At 44.8% G+C, this 6244-nt stretch overlaps 2 non-coding genes across 2 annotated transcripts; both read right to left on the reverse strand.

Moving 5' to 3' along the window:
• Positions 1-108: 108 nt before the first annotated feature.
• LOC123719647 lies at positions 109-265 on the reverse strand. Its single transcript, XR_006755712.1, has one exon. It is a non-coding gene; the product is annotated as a 5.8S ribosomal RNA (ribosomal RNA).
• Positions 266-615: 350 nt separating this feature from the next.
• Positions 616-2521, reverse strand: LOC123719648. Its single transcript, XR_006755713.1, has one exon. It is a non-coding gene; the product is annotated as a small subunit ribosomal RNA (ribosomal RNA).
• Positions 2522-6244: the final 3723 nt, after the last annotated feature.

Consider the following 6244-nt stretch of genomic DNA (forward strand, 5'->3'; position numbering starts at 1 on the left):
CTAGCGAAACCGTCAATTGCACGCGCGACAGAGATGCGGCGCTACGACCGGAGTCGCAGCGATCGCCGCTCGTCACGCGAACAGTGTGGCTTTTTGTTTTTATGCAGCCGGCCCTCAGACAGGAGTGGTCCTGGATATTTCTCCACGGACCGCAATGTGCGTTCGAAATGTCGATGTTCAAATGTGTCCTGCAGTTCACACTATGACGCGCAGTTAACTGCGTTCTTCATCGACCCGCGAGCCAAGTGATCCACCGTTCAGGGTAATCGTTTTGTTTTTGTGTGTGTTTTTGTATGAGAAAATATAAAAGGTGCGAAAAAATTAAACAAAAAAATTTGAAAATAATACTTATCATTAACGTGTACGACAAATGAAAAGAAAGAAAATCTCTTTTATTTGCGTGGTTGTACACAAAAATTAAAATATTATTTCAAAGTATCAATAGGCGATAGCGAACGCTAATCAAAGCGTGTCGCAACGCACACGTCGCGAATCGACGAGAGAGAGTCAACCGTCTCGGATTCGATTTTGATTCGTATCATTCACGTGTTTTTGTATTTTTTTCTTTTTTTGCGAGTCTTTGACAACAACAAAACAAAAAGAAAAAACCAACGTTAATGATCCTTCCGCAGGTTCCCCTACGGAAACCTTGTTACGACTTTTACTTCCTCTAAATGATCAAGTTTGGTCAACTTCCCAGCAACGCCGACGGCCGTGAGGCCACCGCGTGTCGGTCCGAAGACCTCACTAAATCATTCAATCGGTAGTAGCGACGGGCGGTGTGTACAAAGGGCAGGGACGTAATCAACGCGAGCTTATGACTCGCGCTTACTAGGAATTCCTCGTTTATGGGGGATAATTGCAAACCCCAATCCCCAGCACGAAGGAGTTTCAACGGGTTGCCCGGGCCTCTAGGCCAGGGAGAACATGTTGATTCCTTCAGTGTAGCGCGCGTGCGGCCCAGGACATCTAAGGGCATCACAGACCTGTTATTGCTCAATCTCGTGCGGCTCGAAGCCGCCGGTCCCTCTAAGAAGAATTTTAATACGTCGCCAGTGAGTTGCGCTCCCCGAGAGTCGCGCACACCTTGAATGACGACGCCTATTTAGCAGGCTAGAGTCTCGTTCGTTACCGGAATTAACCAGACAAATCGCTCCACCAACTAAGAACGGCCATGCACCACCACCCACCGAATCAAGAAAGAGCTGTTAATCTGTCAATCCTTCCGGTGTCCGGGCCTGGTGAGATTTCCCGTGTTGAGTCAAATTAAGCCGCAGGCTCCACTCCTGGTGGTGCCCTTCCGTCAATTCCTTTAAGTTTCAGCTTTGCAACCATACTCCCCCCGGAGTCCAAAATCTTTGGTTTCCCGGAAGCTGCCCGCCGAGCCATTGTAGTAACGTCGGCGGATCGCTAGATGACATATTTACGGTTAGAACTAGGGCGGTATCTAATCGCCTTCGAACCTCTAACTTTCGTTCTTGATTGATGAAAACACCTTTGGCAAATGCTTTCGCTGATGTTCGTCTTGCGACGATCCAAGAATTTCACCTCTAACGTCGCAATACGAATGCCCCCAGTTATCCCTATTAATCATTACCTCGGAGTTCTGAAAACCAACAAAATAGAACCGAGATCATATTCTATTATTCCATGCACGAAATATTCAAGCGGCATTTTGAGCCCGCTTTGAGCACTCTAATTTGTTCAAAGTAAAATTGTCGGCCCACCTCGACACTCACCGAAGAGCACCGCGATAGGATTTTGATATTGAACCGGCGTTTTACCGCCGGCTCACCGACGATATGCTCCGCAGACGTGTCAGTATCACCGCGGATGCGGTGCACCGACAGCGCGGCGCACAAATGCAACTACGAGCTTTTTAACCGCAACAATTTTAGTATACGCTATTGGAGCTGGAATTACCGCGGCTGCTGGCACCAGACTTGCCCTCCAATTGTTCCTCGTTAAAATATTTAAAGTGTACTCATTCCGATTACGAGGCCTCGTAAGAGTCCCGTATCGTTATTTTTCGTCACTACCTCCCCGTGCCGGGAGTGGGTAATTTGCGCGCCTGCTGCCTTCCTTGGATGTGGTAGCCGTTTCTCAGGCTCCCTCTCCGGAATCGAACCCTGATTCCCCGTTACCCGTGACAACCATGGTAGTCGCAGAAACTACCATCGAAAGTTGATAAGGCAGACATTTGAAAGATGCGTCGCCGGTACTGGACCGTGCGATCGGCAAAAGTTATCCAGATTCATCAAAATTAACGACTTCGGACGCATGGCCCTCCGCCGATTGGTTTTGATCTAATAAAAGCACTCATCCCATCACTGGTCAGAGTTCTGATTGCATGTATTAGCTCTAGAATTACCACAGTTATCCAAGTAACTGAGTAAGATCTAAGGAACCAAAACTGATATATTGAGCCATTCGCGGTATCGCCTTAATACGGCTTGCACTGAGACATGCATGGCTTAATCTTTGAGACAAGCATATAACTACTGGCAGGATCAACCAGGGAGCTGCTTACGCAAACGACACGCCTACACCGCGGTCACGCGGCTTCGGCGAGCCGCTGGCTCGGCGGCGTCGAGGGGCGCGCGCTTGCGCGCGCGCCTTCTCGACACGCGTGAACGTAACGCGTCGAATTTGCACGCGACGCGACGTTCGCGCTTCATATCGATAGACTAACTTTGACCGGTCTACGAGCGGCCGTCCCGTCACGATCTCGCAACGAGGTGATGTACAACGATGCTCGACCACTGTGAGGGACATAAAACTGCAACGAACACGACCCCGCGGGCGGGAATCGATGTTGTGACAATTTGAAAATTGAACATTCATCTAAACGCAACTTCTCAATTTTTATTCAATACGTTATTGTAAACATATTAAAACTCGGCTGGCAATTACATGCGCACACACACGCATGATTCGCACTAGATACGATCAACGCCCGGAGCTTGAGGGATAAATTCCAACACGACGCTGCGCACACCGTTTCGACGATGGGCGCGTGTGCGTCCTCTTTTATACATTCTTTACATATACGGTCGCCGTGGCGACCGCGCACGTGTCGAACACGCTAGGCGCCCTGCGTTGAGGTGTGCCTAGAAGCGTATTCTTTTAACATCACAGATAACACCGGGGGAGACGGTCCCAAATCTTGGTCGATTGGTAACATCACCATACGGTCTGCGAACGCGGTGCTATAATATAATTTTATATTATATTATATAAAATATGAGGAGGAGTAGTATGTATATTCTTTGTTATTTTGTGTTGACACAAGAGAGATATATAAAATGTACTATACACCACACACACAGAGAGAGAGAGAGCTGGGAAAGATCTCGGCGGTCTCGCATTCGAAATACGAATTTGATATAATTTCCTCCGAAAATCCATACCCATATCTATATCATCCATGCGCGAATATATGTATATAATATTCTCACACTTCGCACAAACACAAAAACAAGAACACATTCTATTCTCTCTCGTCCGTCGTTCGTGTCTATTTGAGACGAACGACGCGCGGCAACGAGAACGAGTCGACGCTGTGCGCACGACTGTTTCGCTCCACATCTATACCGAGAGCAATAGTCCGCGTCGGCATTGGAGCGGACGTCGAATGTTTCTCGTAGAGCGAGCGAGAGAGAGACGATTTTTCATTTTATTATGTATGTGTATTGGCGTGCAGTAGTAGCACGTAGTAGTACTAGTAGTAGTAGTAAAAAAATATTATTATTTATTTTATTGACTGATATGATTTTGTTTGTTTTCTTTTTTTTGAATAGACATTTGTATTGATAGATATGTTTCTCGTTGAAGCTCGCAGCACACGCTCAGAGAAATGGCAATGTGGGTTTATTTGAAGAAAAGAAAAAACAAAAAAAACAATTATATTTATTAATAATATGTATGTATGTATGTATGTATGTATGTATGTATGTATAATAATGAATTATAATAATTATTCCGATGCAACGTCAGAGGAAAATGTTTCTCGTACAGGTGCGGCGCGCGACGGCCGGCCGCTCGACAGTTTCGCGCCGAATGTTTCTCGTTGAAGCTCGCAGCACACGCTCAGAGAAATGGCAATGTGGGTTTATTTGAAGAAAAGAAAAAACAAAAAAAACAATTATATTTATTAATAATATGTATGTATGTATGTATGTATGTATGTATGTATAATAATGAATTATAATAATTATTCCGATACAATGTCAGAGGAAAATGTTTCTCGTACAAGATCGCCACGCGACGCGACAAGATGCCGTTCAACGGCACGATATCTACAACTCTGTCGATAGATATGTAGATAGTATCTACTCTGTCAAGTATATGTGTGTAACGTGTGGTGGTGTGTGGTGTGGGGTTTATTATGGTGTGTCTAGTGCAACAACATCAACATTGTCATAATCATAATAATATAATTATTATTAGGGCTATAGGTTAACCTTCCAAATAGGGACCGTCGATTTAAATGTCGATATTTTTAATTATTCTAGATAGTACTCACTAAAAGAAACTTAAGTGCTTGCTTACTTACTTACTTACTTAGTTGATTGAGTTTTTTTTTTTTTTTTTGAAACTTTTTCATACAAATTGATATATAAGACATATATGGCCGTTACCGACCGCCGACCAAAATCTATTTCATAAAACCGACATAAAATTGATGTCAAACGTCAATCACTTTGAGTTGACTAAGTGTAAGGGTTCAGATTATTTTGAAAGTATCGATCATTTGCGATGCATACGAGAAAAAGATCATTCATTTCATTGTTTGTAAGTTGTAAATTTTGTGTATTATATTGTAATTCTTGAGTGAGAATTGAGTGTTTACTTACTTACTTACTTACTTACTTATTGAATATCCAAAAAGTACCCAAAACCGAATCAGAGCGCCCCACTATTCACGCGGTCTTGTCTGCCCTACCCCTAGAGTGTATATAAAAGCTCGGAGGCGCGCAGGGAGAGCAGCCCTCACCCGCCGTACCCAAAGCGCGGGCATCATGCAAGCCGTAGCGGCTGAGGCTGGTCGCCGAAGGCGACCAAAAAAGCCGAGGCTGCGTAGGCTTGAATAAAATGCCCTGCGCTTTTGGTACGCAAGGGTGGAGGGGCTGCATTTCCCGTAGCGTCGGAGCAGTACAAAAACCAATTATCATCCATTGTTCGGTTAGGTTAGGTTAGGTTTAGGTTTGTATATTAATATTTTTTATTTTTTTATTTTTAATATGATGCAAAATGAATTTTTATCATTTTGTATGTGTGTATGTATATATGTATTTATGTATGTATTTTTTATATATTTATTGTGCGTTGCGTGTTTTACAATACAAAATAGAAAATGTTTCTCGTACAAGAGCGACGCGCGACCGACCGGCCGGTCGGCAGCTTCGCGCCGAATGTTTCTCGTACAAGATCGCCACGCGACGCGACAAGATGCCGCTCAACGGCACGATATCTACAACTCTGTCAATTATATGTGTGTTGTAACTAGCGGGGTTTTGTTAGCGACAGCGATACGTTTCTAGTTAAAATTGAATATTTAAAAATAAAAACTCTCCTGTTAATCAAAACTATGTATCGTTTTGTTTTGTTTAATAGAGTTTACAAAAATATAATATTTTTTATATTATATAATTGATTATTGATTGATTGTTTGTTTGTTGTGTATTCTTCGTGTCGTCGTCTCTCATCGGTTGGACACACACACGATGTTGATAATTAAAAATAATCAAACACCACCGCGGCCGCCAACAAAGAGACGACGGACGACACACGCCCCGCCGCCTCACAAGAGCGAACAAACAACGCGTAATAACCACCGATCTCGTCCTCGGACGAATCACCTGGCGTAGGGCTGAGTCTCAACAGATCGCAGCACGACGCTGCTCTACCGAGCACAACACCCCGCCAGGAACGTAAGTCGTCTACAGACTATTCCGAGCCCCGACATCGAACTGAGTTGTATTCGAAACTTCGACGCCGTAGTGCACGTGTTAAGACCGCTCGCACCGATCGTCGCGTTCCAAATGGGCTCCGACGTCGCGCGTCACGAGTGACGCGCGACTAGTAAAATCACATTGTTTAGAGCCTCCCGACACTCGGGGCTCCACAGTGAGAATATCCTTGCCGGATTCGGCTAGGCTGGCTTCGGCCTTAGAGGCGTTCAGGCATAATCCCGCGGATGGTAGCTTCGCACCACCGGCCGCTCGGCCGAGTGCATGAACCA

Source organism: Pieris brassicae, unplaced genomic scaffold (assembly GCF_905147105.1).
Source record: "Pieris brassicae unplaced genomic scaffold, ilPieBrab1.1, whole genome shotgun sequence".
In the NCBI taxonomy this organism is placed as follows: domain Eukaryota; kingdom Metazoa; phylum Arthropoda; class Insecta; order Lepidoptera; family Pieridae; genus Pieris; species Pieris brassicae.